Genomic DNA, 14,847 nt, shown 5'->3' with positions numbered 1-14,847 from the left:
AGCAACTCGTTACTCAAAAGGAATAAATCAACAAGTCTGGCTTTTGTTGTTGTTGAGAGAGAGAGAGAGAGAGAGAGAGAGAGAGAGAGAGAGAGAGAGAGACATTAGACAAAGACGGAGACAAGCAGAAGAATATCTTAGGGATCCATACCTTGGAAAATTTTTAAACAGAAAAGTACACTGAAAGTCCATTCTCATAGTACATTTACCATTATAAAGCCTCTAATTACATATCTATGTATGCATCTCTGAACATCTAAACCCAATTAGATGCCAACTGAACTAGATTTAAATTAGTGTTCCTAAGTAGCTCCCTCCTACTACCACAAATAAAGTAGCATTAAATACACGCATGCTGTCCTTCACATAGATATCCAAAGAAAAACACACATTCTAAAGATGGTTTCTGGGATATGAACATTTTAAGATGGGATAATCAATGTGGACTCATTCTAATAATCACCTAAATATACCCACAATTTTAAAATCTTTAAAATATTATTCAGCTGTCACAAATTAGAGTCTATTATAACAAACATAACTTTAAAAATAGCTTCTGTTTTCATGTGTGATTTTACTTTTTCCCAGTTTGATATATAGATTTTACATGGGTGCTGCAATGGTCATAGACATAAAGAGGCCATTGTAGGAGGACAGAGCTGCTTGTTCGTCCCAGTTGCCTGGCTAGCTTAGCTCCGAAATAATCACACGGAAACTGTATTTATTAAAACACTGCTTGGCCCATTAGCTCTAACTTCTTATTGGCTAACTCTTACATCTTAGTTTAACCCATTTCTATTAATCTGTATATCACCATGAAGTCGTGGTCTACTAGCAAAGTCTCAGCATATCTATCTCTGGCAGTGGGTCCATGGCTTCTCCTGACTCTACTTTCTTCCTCCCAGAATTCAGTCTTCTCTGCCTACCTAAGTTCTGCCCTATCAGGCCAAGACAGTTTCTTTATTCATTAACCAATACAAGCAACACAGAGAGGGGACTCCCATATCAGGCCATCAAATTATAATTTAAAGGGGTTGTTCTCTACTACCTCAAATGAGCCTTCTAAAAGGTAATACTATTCAAATTTGAAGGTCAGAAGGTTTTCAACTCTGGAAGAAACAAACATCTTGGGCAAATGCTTGCAGATAGCCTAAAGTCTTCCAGAGTCTACAGTCTACCAGAGTCTGCAGTCTTCCAGAGTCTACAATATGATTATGTAACAGAAAAAAGTCAAGAGCATATCTGAAGAAGAATGAGAAGACAGACATAGTGAGAGGTTTAGAGACAGCAGGACAACATGGGCATCACTGAGTGCAGCTTCATGGCTCTATCTATAAGACCATGGAAGGAGATTTAAGAAGACAACATTGAACAAGAAAGATGATCCTATAATTGAATGCTTGACAGACTTGACCGTGGCCAAAAACAGATCCATGACTATCCATGGGGGGGGTGCATGCACATGACAACATGGAGTACTACAGAGAGACACAGAAAGCTTTCTGAAGGAAAAACAGTTCCTGTTTCATTGTGGTGGTGACTACATGACAGGCTCCATTTCCTGCAACTCGGCCAACCATAAAAATGGGTGTATTTTATTATATGCAAATTATACTTCAATAAAGTTCATTTTTAAATTCAAAAACCTGGAAAAGCATATCCTCTCTACTCATACATCTAAGCGCAGAGACGAGAAAAAGAGCATCACAAGAGCTGCTCAGGAAAATGTGAGCGAATAAATAAAGCAAGGAGAGCATAAAACTATCCCATAATCTTAAGGAACAATGTGTTCTAGAAGAATAAGTTTTATAGAACACTGAAGCTGGTGTTTTTTAAAAACCTATTTTTCCAACTCATTACCTTCCACATTCAAACCCCAGTAGTCTTTCTATACCAGCACGAGTGAATCCATCCATCATATCAAACTTCTGCACTGCACACGCGCTCACTGCCGCCCACCAGCACCTCCAAGGACCATCCTCCAAACACAGTTCACTCCGGTGTCACTTCATGCCATCAGGTGGGTACTGGGAGACTGTGATAATCAGAAAGCAAATCTAGGAAGGATTCTCGTCTGGCAAGGAAAACACATGTGTACTATGAAAGTCAAAGAAGAAAGGTTCGGAGAAGAAAGGAAGCCACCCAGAAGTGAGGGTTTGGGGGCAGGAAATGAATTAGAACAACATTTACTGACACAGATGTATGAAATGTCATTGTCGAACCCACTGCTTGGGTTTCTTGCGCACTAACTTAACTAATTTTAAAAGTAGGAAGAGGGGCTGGAGAGATGGCTCCAGGGTGAAGAGCACTGACTGCTCTCCCAGAGGACCTGGGTTCAGTCCCCAGCCCATACATGGCAGCTCCCAAGCATAGGTAGCTACAGTTCTGCGGGATCCAATGCCCTCTTCTGGCCTCCATGGACAACAGGCACAAGTTGTGCAGGAACACATGTGCACACAAATCATCCATACACATGAAATTATAGGGTCTTTTTAACTTTGGTAATTTAGTGCTTTTTTGTTTGGGGATTCTTTTCGGAGGGATTTTGTTTTTTGTGGTTTTTTTTTTTTTTCAAGACAGGGTTTCCACTGTGTAATAGCCCTAGCTATCCTCGAACTATAGGCCAAGCTGGCCTTGAACTCACAGAGATCCACCTCTGCCTCTCAAATGCTGGGATTAAAGGTGTGAACCACCACAGACAAGCTGTAATTCAATATTTTTATCCACAAGTTAACCCCCTCCCCCGCATCAGTCAGCAAACTAATTGTCATGTTTATGTGATTGTTTTGTTTTGTTATTTTGGTTTGGTTTGGTTTGGTTTTTGTTTTTCCCTGCCCTTCTCTCCCCCCATTTCTTCCCTTACCGCCCCACTACCCTCCTCCTCAACCCATTCCTCCTGTTTATCTGTTCAGAAAGAGGCAGGCCCCCAAGACCCAGAGAGGCTAGGCAACAAGTAGGGCCCAACGTGGGATGCATGGACCTTCCTGGACCATGGGGAAATAGAAGAGCTATCCTGGGTGGACTTGAAGCAGGAAGGCATGGGAACTTGAAGGATTGGGTTGGAAGGTGGGTGCAGGGAGAGAGTACTGAAAGACATGGCTGGAAAGGGGGGCAGGTCAGGGTTAGGTAGAAACCTGAGACAAGGGAAACTCCCATAAATCTCTACATGGATGACCCAGCTAAACTCCTAGTAATAGTGGATATGTAGTCTGAATTGGCCATCTCCTATTATCAAATTGATAACCACCCCAACTGTCATCAGAGAGCCTAGATCCAGTAACTGATGGAAACAAATTTAGATCCACAGACAAACATTAGCCTGAGTTCAGAGTATCCTGCTGGAAAGAGGGAGGAAGGATTGCAGGAGCCAGAGAAGTTAAGGACATCACAGGAAAACCCACAGAAACACCTAACCTGGGCTCGTAGGAGTTCACAGAGCTTGAAGCAACAACCAAGGAGCCTGCATGGGACCAAGCTAGGCCCTCTACATATATGTGACAGTTGTGTCACTTGATCTATTTGTAGGACTCCTAAAATGGGAGCAGAGGCTGTCCCTAATGCTTTGGCTGGCTCTTGGGAACCTACAGGATTGCCTTGTCTGGCCTTAATACAAGGGGAGGTGCTTAGTCTTACCACAACTTGATAAGTTATTTTTAAAAGAGCTACAGAGATCATTCAGGATTAAGTACAGTCAGTTGAATACAGCTTCCTACAAAACCATCGTGTAAGTACTGACAAAGTTGAAGATGCTGAAGCCAAGACTGGTCTCCACAGACTGGTCTCCACAGAAAAGATTCTCTCAGCTCTTAAGTAACATTGAAGCCAAGGCCAAGGACAAGAGAAGGGACTGATCACGAATGACGATCACTGTTGACACTTCATCTTTACTACATAAGTTCATAGTTTATTTTATTGTCTAATTGTGAATATAAAATAATAGTTGTTGCGATGTCAAAAAGAGGAAGACTGAAGTAACCTTGTCCAGCTTCTCTGAAACCCGACCATGAGGCAGCACATCTGTGAGGAAGATGCTCTGCACCTGTATCTCATGCCTTCCTTCACAAGAACAGTGGTGGAGAGTGTATCACTGCTTCCGTCGTCCATTCAGCTATTAACAAGGAAGGAAGCAACTTGATGAGGAAGACACTGTCAAGTGTGGATGATATAGCCAAAGTCTAAGTTGATTGGCAGGCTTAATTGTAACTTTGGTTATCCCTTTAAAACATTTCCCATGACTGTCTATAGCAGTATGTCTTTCTGTCTCCCCTTTTCTCTCTCCAGTCAGGCTTCCAGGGCTTTTCCCACTGCATTTGTCATAAAAGAAACCAAATAACTCTAGGGGGCCCCAATTCCAGTGTTGGCATCTCAGGATCCACTGTACTCTGCAGCCTTCTGCCCAGTTAGCCACCTTCTCCCTCCTCGCTGCTGCTGCAATGACAGTTCTCCTAAGTTCCCACTGGCGTGTCTCCTTCTGCTCCCGACTGGTAACTGCTAAGGTGCCCAGCACTCATTCCTTCGCCCTTGGGTGCTCTCCACCTCCACCAGCTCTCACCCAGCCCAACCCCACTCACCATGCCTATGCTCTCTGTGCTAAGTGGCTGTCACTAGACCAGCCTCCCTGCCCAGCTCCAGCTTCACGTCCTTCTTACCTCTCAGTACCTTCGGAGCTGTCTAGAGGGCATTGGAACGTCAACCCAAAATAAGCTAATTTCTCTCCCCACTACAAATATTCTAATTAGATTTTTTTCAGCTTGGTTAGCTGCTTACTCAGAAAACTGGTGATTTGGTAAATAAGTTTGCTGCCAACTCTTCCATTAATGTTTCCATTGGAGAAATCACCACAATAATATATGTGTTAGGAAGACAGGAATACTGAGAATTTTATACTCAACAACCCCCCTTAATTATAAATTAAATTGGCAATCCCAAAGATATCAAAAACTTTGCAAGCAAAATACTGAGATCACATGTAGGCAGAGTTTTTTTTGTCAGGAATACCAGCTCCCAAACAACCACACAGAGACTTATTATTAATAATAAATGCTCAGCCAAAAGCTTAGACTTGTTAACAAGCTCTTATACCTTCTTCTTCCCAGCGTCCTCTTAGTCTGGTTCTCCCACCTAACCTCCTTCTGACCGACCACATAGCAGCAATCAGCTCTTTATTAAACCAATGAGTGTAACAAATATTCACAGTGTACCAAAAGGGTTGTTCCACAGCAATCACATTCATTAAATTTCCCGAGCTGATGGATCATCCAGCCAAGAGTAGACTCAAGAGAAAGACCCCTGGAATAGAGACTGAGAGTAAGGAGGCTGGTGAGGGACACAAAAGCTGTTTTGCGGTGAAGTGAGGATTAAAGCTTTGATAACTATGACCACAGAACAAATAGAAAATACTAAGCCATCTTAATGTATAGAATAAATTACATCAAAATTCAAAGGATGAAGAGGAGCTTTGTCAGGGAATGTGTGATATGATTTTCTCCTCTTTCTGAGCACATCAGTAACAGATTCAGAACTTTCTGGAGCCACACTCATTTTGTCCTCAAAAGGCTCTATTCCAATCCCAAAAGCATCTTGTTCCTGTGGCCACTGCTGCAGTAGAGGACTGGAGAGTATCTGAGGGCTCCTAATGAATTGACTTCCACCTGGAAGTTTAACAATTATGCTGCTGCTGCCAAAGCTCAGGCTGGCTTCCCTTTCTAAACAGTGGCACTGCTGGTAAGGAGGTTGTATCGGGTGTGTACCCGTGTGTACGCGTGAGTATGTCCGTGCTGTGTCTGTAGAAGTCAGAGCACAACTCTGTGAAAGCCGGTCCTTCTTTCCACCTTTACATGGGTTCTGGGGACCCAACTCAGGTCAACAGGCCAGCTCTGCGAGGGCTTTCACCTCCTCAGCCACCTTGCTGACCCTTTAAGGAACTCTTTTACTGTATTCAAATCTCCATAAAATAATTAATTCTTGGTTTAAAATGCTGTCTACTGTGAACCTTTTTTTCCTAAAATTGCATTGAGCTATAGTTTGATCAACACAGGTACATGGGAGGATGTCTGGAAATGTTCAAATGTCAGAAAAATTATTTCTAGAGAGGAAATTTGAAAATAATTATCTGCTTTCTTACATTTCTGTGTAGTCTATTTCTTATGCTAATCACTCATCACTTTAATAATAAAATATATTTGAATTTTGGGTCCAGTATTTATTAAAACTAAATGTTCCTGAACAGACAAATATGTTTACCCCTCATCAACAAAAACAAGACTTCAACAGTCCCACACATACAGAAATAGCCAAAGGCAAGACGGAAAGTCGTCCACTCTTGTGTCCCTGTGTCACATCCTCTGTATCCTTTCTAAGGTACGAATTTTGTGCTTAATACTGGGTTTGTGTCAGCCAACCTGTGGCAGGACTATTCATTGCCCCATTGACTAAGATAATGCAGCATACACTTTTCACGAAGGTGCCCAAGGACTACAACACAGACGTGATGCTCTGCAGAGCATCTAATCCATCTGGAGAACAGTATGTACTGAACTTCACCTTCCCATCTTAAGGGAATGTACTTGATGGCTTCCTTAGACGAAAGTAAAAGAAAGGTAAAGGGTATTTTTTTTAATGCCTGCAATTCTGAATCCAGATAATAATTAAATAGGTCTGAACTTAACCTTTTAAAATGTGTTTAGAGGATTCCTTTTCTTTTCTTGTTTTGGTTTTCAAAATGACAACAAAACAGCCCTGTTCAATTGCCTCCTGCAGCTGGCACCAAAATCATATCTTTTGCAAACATACAGTGCAGCCCTATTTGCATCCAACATTCATTTCTTTATGCTTAAAAGCGACACGAGTTTTGGGAAGCTGTCAATCTTTTTTCCAGGCTGATTTTCTTAATTAAAAAAAAAAGAAAAAGAAAAACTAGACAGAAATTATCTATTAGCTTTAGAAGCATTTTGTCTCGTTTCGGGTTTCCAGGTCAAATATACTGCTTTCTGGATCAGGATACACCAAGCGTTCTTTTGGCCACACTTCATCAATTTTCAACTGCGTTTTCTTGGAATGACTTTTCAATTAGAAGTTAGCTTTACTTAATTTTTGACGCTCTTGTGGAAAACTTCAGCTGAATCCCTTTCAAATCAGAAGCTAGCTTAAGTTTCTTTTCTTTCTTAAAATATAATCGCAACAGAAATATCAGCGAAACTTTTAACAAGTGAAGGGATAGGTTTTCCAGGGGAAGGACAGACACGAGTGTGGGGACATGTCATGGGGCTGACAGACATTCCAGTGGATATGGAAAACTCAGCTTTGTGTATTTGTTTTTGTGCTTGCTCACTCAGAGCCTCCCTTTATACTAAATGAGAAAAGAAAAATTAAACACATTTTGCCTAAAGTACTCTGAAACTGTGGCAACCATTCATTGTCAATTACCATAACTTCAGAAAAATGCAATGGAATAAACAAAGCATTGAAAATCTCTTATCTTCAGCGGGTGATGGGCCAACACATTCACATTTTATATTCTATCTCCCATCCTCTCAACAAACACCTTCTGGCCTCAAACAAGACACAATTTGTCACTGAGAGCTTTATTAGCCCCGTGTGAGATTAGGAAGCTGGATGAAAAGAAGGAAGGAGGGAGGGAGGGAGAGAGAGAGGAAGGGAGGGAGGGAGGGAGGGAGGAAGGAAGGAAGGGAGGGAGGAAGGGAAGGAAGGAAAGGAAGGAAGGAAGGAAGGAAGGAAGGAAGGAGGGAGGGAGGGAGGGAAGGAAGGAAGGAAGGAAAAAACAAAGAAAGAAAAAAGAAAGACAGACAGACAGAAAGAAAGAAAGAAAGAAAGAGAGAGAGAGAGAGGTACACTACTAAGTAAACACTTCAGTCACAGAAGTGTTCATGAAGAAGGTTTATTGGGTGATGGGAAAGTGAAAGAGCGAAAGGCCATGTCAGAGCAGGGACATGGGAGAAGCAAACAGACAGAGAGAACAGGGAAGAGACAAGAGGAAGAAGAGAAGCAAGAGACATAGGAGAGGAGCAAGAGGCAAGAGCTGTGTCTGGTGGGAACCTTTAGGGGTGCACATGTCGCCTCGCTGATGGAGGAAAGGCACCTGACGACAGGTGTTGACCTATCTGCTCTGGAGGCAGAGGCAGGCTACTGCCTTGGCAGAAACTAACAGAGGTTGCATCAGACCTGTCATGATTAAGTGCTGGGAGCCAACCAAGCTTGCTCAAAATGTCAGTGCTTAGGGGATAGAGGCAAGTTCAGGGTCAGTCTGTGATACAGAACAAGACCCTGTCTGCAAAAAAAAAAAAAATTACAGATGTTAAGGCCTCATGAAAGCTGAAGAGATGAAAACTTTGAGAACGTTCTCCAAAGTGCATGACTACATAAACTACAGAAGTAATCATGTCCTCTGACTTCCCTCAGGTTCTCTCTAACTCTATCCTCCTGTTTGTCCAAGTCACACTGCACTAATCTCCTCACTCTTTTTCAAACACAGCAACCTCTCCCCTTAGAGTATTTGCATTGACAGTCTCTGCATGGGATTTCCCTCCTCCTCCTTCTCTTCTTCCACCTCACCTTCTTCTTGTCTCCAAAGCTTTGCCTGAATGCCACCTTACCAGTAAGGCCCATTCTGATCCCTGTATTTAAAGTTGCAGGCCATGTCCCCTTCGGTGTTGTAATCGGGCTCTGAGCAACAGTTCACTTAACAAGTCTGACTGGTACCCTCTGAGAGTCAAGCTGATGAAGAATGGGCCCCACGGCATTGGGCTTCCGTATTTCCACATTGCCAGGATGGATGAGATAACTTGTTGTTCTGGAATATGTGTGTGCAAACATATTCTGGTGAACACCTGCTTTCTCTTGGTGAGTACCCAAGCAAGCCCTGGATAGGAACCTTGGGCACTGAGTCTTCAATAGACCTCACTAGTAGAAAACACTGTACACCGGTTGTTACAAACTGTCTCTAGGGAATTGTGCCCTATGTGGCCTCACTAGGAGCAGACTCTAAGAATGTGTGCAGGGTCTTGTTGAGAAGCAACAAGATATACCTTTTCTCCTTACTCACCTTGCTCTGACGAATCCACTGAGTCTTCCTAGTTAATCACTGAGACCAGAAAGGGTCTTAAGGACCCTGGCACATTAGTATACCGTACAACTCACTTATGAATTACTTTTACTCTCTATCATCACTTGTAAGCTACTAAAGGTTGGAAGCTGATTTTGTTCACCAGTAGATTATACAAGCCTATGAAACTGTCTACCATACAATAGGTATTCAATGTCATTACATCTATATATTTAATAGATATAAAATCTTTCAATTACTTCAAAGAAATCAGTGAACTTCGTGGAAAAACTTTCACCATTGAATGCTGAGGATTCAACATCCTAGTTAATGAGATCTATGAACTATGAAAATGCCTGAATTTAAATAAAGTAGATCAAAATACATGCATTTCTTCTGGGTAAAAGTTCTTTCAAATACTCTGAGAATGAAGTGTGGTATGATACTGAAAATTTGGGGTATATACTTGTATATACAAGCCCTTGATGGAAAAAAATGAGCTTTTCATTTTTTCAAAATCAGACTTGGGGCTGCCTCTTAAAGCCAGGCTTTTAAAGCTGTGCAGTCTTCTGAACCAAGTTAGTTTATTGTGAGTCTCACAGACCCCTTTAAACTGAAAAACATGGAAAGTTAGACAAATTTGTACAGGAAGAAATTGGAAAAGGCCAATTCTGAGAACAAAGCCAAGTTAGTCCCCAGATGTGTGCAGACAGATGTAGGGAGGAGTGAGAAGGGACTTTTATTGACGGTAGCTGAGTCCTCTAGGAATCAAAAAGAATCTATGTGGAAAGTGCCTTGATGTCAGCAACATCTCAACAGAGAAAACCATTCGTCAAAATCAAGTCCTCATTTTAGGCTACTTTATCTTCAACTGGGGAGACAGCTCACAGCAGAAAACCTGCCCAGCACCAATAAGCCCCTTTGATCCCTAGAACCACAAAATAAATAAATAAAATATACTTTTCTGGGAGCCCAGAATCTGGGCAATATATTCATTTTGGCAAAAAGCTTGGCCACTTGCAGTCATAAGGTTCGCAAAATAAAAATTTATGCTGAGTCCTTTAAAGAAGTTTATCAGTGGGTTCTGTGGTGGGAAACAGTAATTCAATAGAAGCTTATGAAATCAGTAAGCACACTGCGCAGTGTTCAGTTCATGTCAGTAAAATGGACAAATATTTAAAGATACTGGGCTTTACATTAATGATGGTCCTGGTACAAGCCATGCATGTCTTCACCACTTTCTGTAGTCAACCCAGAACTTTACAGTATCTGGGGTGTAAAGAGTTAGTCTCTGGGTCAGTGAACTAAAAGAGGAGAATTCAGCTTCGAAAGAAATCTTTCTGCTGGTTTTTAACAAATCCAACTGTGATGTAATTGTTTTAAGTATAAAAATAGATGCTAAGTTTTTCTTTAATGTTTGTCAGTTCTATTGAGTTACTTAGCAACGGTTTATTCTCTGAACCACTCTCTAGCTCTCCCTTCACCCTACCAGAGGAGGGAAGACAGCAGGGGTAGGAGAGGGAGGGGACAGGTACAAGGAGAGAGAGAGAGACTTTTTTTCTCTTTTGAAACACGTAGGGATTCTTGAATTATTTTAATGACAAGTTCTCTATGGACCGATCTGAATAGGATTTTAACATCTATAAGCATTATGAGATTGTTTAGAAAAAAGATCTGTGTAGGGGCTGTATAGATGACAAAGTAAAAAGAGCACTGGCTGTTCTTCCAGAGGACCCAGGTTCAATTCCCAGCACCCACATGGTAGCTCACCACTGTCTGTAACTCCAGATCCAGACACCCTTTTCTGATCTCTTTAGAGATCAGGCACATGGTATACAGACATACATGCAGACAAAACATTCATGCACATTACATCAATAAAAAATTTTTAACATATACATATGGAAATCCTCAAAGGTAGCAAACTCCAGAGAAAGAACATGAATGTTCATCACTAAACCACCAGTCTTCATGTGGGAGCTTCTAACACATCATATGATCCCAACAAGTTCAAGAAAAGACAGAGACATTTCGGGGTACAAAGAGTGGGGTTCTAAATTCTTTATGCATCTCTAGAAGGAGTCCCGGGAACTACAATCATCCAGTTCAACGTTAAAGAATTTTGTCAATAGATTCTGTTGTAAAGAATGCATTGAGGTGCTTCTCCTCTCCACGTCTATAAAAACCATCTCCCCAGGCAGAACTCTGCATAATTCAATGCTAATGTAGATTCATTAATAGATCAAGGACTACAGGTGGAACAAGTCTACCTCAGATCCCAATATGAGCCATCATTACTTGACCATACCATGTAAATTTCTTTTTCCACTCAACAGGTTAATAAATAGTATTCGTACTTTCTTTCTTACTGTGTTGAGAGAGGAGATAATCTCAGGTTCCATCAGTGTCCAACAGTCTCACATTTACAGCATGGCTTAGGGTGTATGAACAACTTTGTATTGTCACTGCCCTCAAATGAGTAGGTGGTTCTGGATATGAAAATACAAAAGATAGGGGGCTGGAGAGATGGCTCAGAGGTTAAGAGCATTGCCTGATCTTCCAAAGGTCATGAGTTCAATTCCCAGCAACCACATGGTGACTCGCAACCATCTGTAATGGGGTCTGGTGCCCTCTTCTGGCCTGCAGGCATACACACAGACAGAATATTGTATACATAATAAATAAATAATTTAAAAAAAAGAAAATACAAAAGATAGAAAAACCCTAAAATCAACAAATATTTGTTGCATGCCTACTGTATATAGGTCAACTTAAAACCTACATTGACAAATAGGCATGAAGAAAGCAAACAGTTGAAAGCTAAAGATTCAAAATCACACTGTGTTCAGTGAGGAAATCCTTATTTTGCTGTCGCACAAAAACCTGAAAGAGAGGCTGGGGATGGCTCAATAGCTAAGAGCACTGACCCTGTAATCATGCAGGCAGGAGTTCTGGTCGGCATTCATGTTTCAAGTCAGGCAGCCCATTCAAGCCTGGAATCCAGCTCTGAGGAGAACAGAGACAGGAAGATAGCTAGGATTTTCTGGCTTTCAGTCTAGCCAAAGGGGAAAAGAAAAAAGAAAAAAAAAGTTCATGTTCAAGGAGAGACCCTGCCTCAAAGAAATAGGTGGAGAGTAATAGAAGGATGCAGCATCCTTCTCTGACCTTCATGTGCATGCACAGGATGCATGCTGGTCCTAAAGTGCATGTGCACAGGTGTATGCATGTGTCTGTATACATAAATATATCTTTAAAATAAAAATTGAGGGGCTGAGGAGATGGCTTAGCAGTTAAAAGTACATATTGCTCTTCCGAAGGACCCAAGTGCTGCTCCCAGCTCTAGGTCAGGTAGCTCCCAGCCATCTGTAGCAACAGAGTCCTGGGACTCTGATACGCCCTACTAGCCTCCATAGGCACCTACGCACATAACCTATATTCACACATACATATACGTGATTACTTAAATAAGTTCATTCAATCATTAAAATGAATAATTTTAAAGGCTGAAGTTGGCCAAGCGCTAATGTGGTAGTTCGGCTCCATAAAATTCCAGGACTACAAGAAATCCCTTTCAACTCCTTAGCCACCTAAATTGTGGTCTTAACTTCATAATCCAACATGACAGCAAAGTTCTGACTGTCCCATCTACCTTCCAGACAGCAAGGCAAGAGGTGAAATGTGTAACTAGGTTAAATTTTAGAAAACTTTGGAGAAGTTTCTCAACAAAAGAAACTCTTATCCTCAATAATATCTCCACCAGCACAGTGATAAGTCTCAAGGGAAGTTGGGACATACTTCTCCTTTTACTATTGGTCATGGACCCTGCAGAATCCTTCTATTAGGAGACAAGAACACCTCGTTTGCTATATCACTCTCCTGTTTCTTTCCCCAAACATACATTTCTGATCATGCTGTGCCTGTTTTCCCCAGTCACTCTGCAGGAAGCAACATGAAGCAACTGTGAAAAGTGTGTGTGCAGTAGCCTATCTGCCTGAATTTGAATCTGGTCTTTAAAGTGTGCTCATCTGTGAATGGAAATAACAGTAGATAGATTAGGACTTGTGAGGATCCACTGGTCCAGACATTTAAATCTCTCGCTACAGCAATGATATGCAGTGAGAAATAAGCTCAGTGGACATTACTACTGCATTGACTCGGTCCAAGGGGTTTGGGAGCAGTCAGCTCAGTGGACATTACTAGTGCATTGACTTATTGACTCGGTCCAAGGGATTTGAGAGTGTTCTATATAGATCTGTTATCTTTGCAACATCATTGGAGGCAGATAAGAACAGGGAGTCAGGATTATAGTCTTCACAGAAGACTTACTACCATCCTAGTACCATCCATAAGGAAAATAGAGCAGAATTGACTTATAAAGAGTGGCAGACTTTTTAAAACAATACTCCCGATTCATATCATATTAACTGTTAAATGGAAAATCTAAACAGAAATCTCTCTCTAAATGCTATCTGACAATGACCAGAAAAAGTTGACAATTCATCCCTGCTGTGGAGAAATAAGATCTAAGTAAGTAGGAAAAGTATTTAGGTGGAGTGCATTTATTGAAGTCCTCTGACACAAAAGCCAAGACCTGAATTCAATATCCCTCTCTCAACTCTTCAGACAAAATCATGGAATCTATAATTACTAAAACAAGCTTCACATAAAAATGGCTGCAGTCATTAATTCAATGACAAAAAGAATAGATAGGGAGACCATACCCAGATTATTTTTCCTAACATATGTTCAAAATTGTTTTTAATATTTACTGACAATTATGGCATTGTTTAAAAAAATCAGAAGGAACTCTGTCCCACCCTTGTGCTAAAATAGTGCTACTGTACTATAGCCTCTTTTTGCATATTTTCCAGGCTTCTAATGTTGGATTTAAACGGCTATCTTACTTCCACTGTAGGAATTGCTCTTGTGAAACTCAGGATTAAAAAAAAAAAAAATGAGCCAGCTGCTTGCTTCTTTTTCCAGACAGAACCGGTACGCAGTAGGAAGTTCCCTGGCACAGCCACAGGGAAATATCACAGGACGAATAACTCATTTTGAAACATGTTAATTTTATTTTATCTATTAAATGCTATTTAGTCACAGTATTATGATAAACAACAAGAGATTCTTATTGGATCAGGGCAGAGGTAAGAAGAACAAAACAGACTGAATCGGAACAGGAAGAGCATGACCCAGAGGTAGTTCCAGCTATCAATCAATTACTACCACGCATGACCATCTGAACATCTTTCCCTCCCTTGATAGCAGCGTGAGATACATGTGTACGTGTTAACACCCTTGTGATGATATGTGGTATCTTTGTTAGCCAAACTTCACAAAGTCAATTTCTCCCACATGCTTTGCCGTAGGAAGGATACTATTTTTAGAGATCTAGACTTTATCAGTAACAGGCAGTTCCTGTGGTGGAGATAATCCTTGGGGAGAGGGAAACAGCTACTCAATAGAAGGAGGCTTCCATCCTTATCAGAAGCAACTGGGGTTTCACAAACATGACCATGTCGTTGCCAAATGGACATAGCACTGAGATGAAGGGTACTTAGCAAAGAGTGAAAGAAGTCAATTACTTATAGAAAGCTCTGTGATTTAATCTAGGGGGGGAAATAAGACAAAAAGTGCGTGTCAGTTTAATGAGATGTAGATAAAATATTTAAAATTGGCCCCAAAGTGTTCTGGTTGAATTATAATGAATAATCAAGGATTAAATTTCCCAGAAAACCTTTATCCCAAATTACAATGATTTTCTGCTTTATACTTTGATACTTTAT

General features: G+C 41.0%; 1 protein-coding gene across 2 annotated transcripts in view; it reads right to left on the bottom strand.

Moving 5' to 3' along the window:
• Ctnna3 (catenin alpha 3) overlaps positions 1-14,847 on the bottom strand; it is a 1,405,098-nt gene that overhangs the window by 1,177,201 nt on the left and 213,050 nt on the right. The window lies entirely within an intron of this gene.

This window comes from Myodes glareolus, chromosome 18 (assembly GCF_982192425.1).
Source record: "Myodes glareolus chromosome 18, mMyoGla1.1, whole genome shotgun sequence".
NCBI lineage: Eukaryota > Metazoa > Chordata > Mammalia > Rodentia > Cricetidae > Myodes > Myodes glareolus.
Note: the sequence above shows the minus strand (reverse complement) of the source record. Positions and strands in the feature narration are given on the sequence as shown.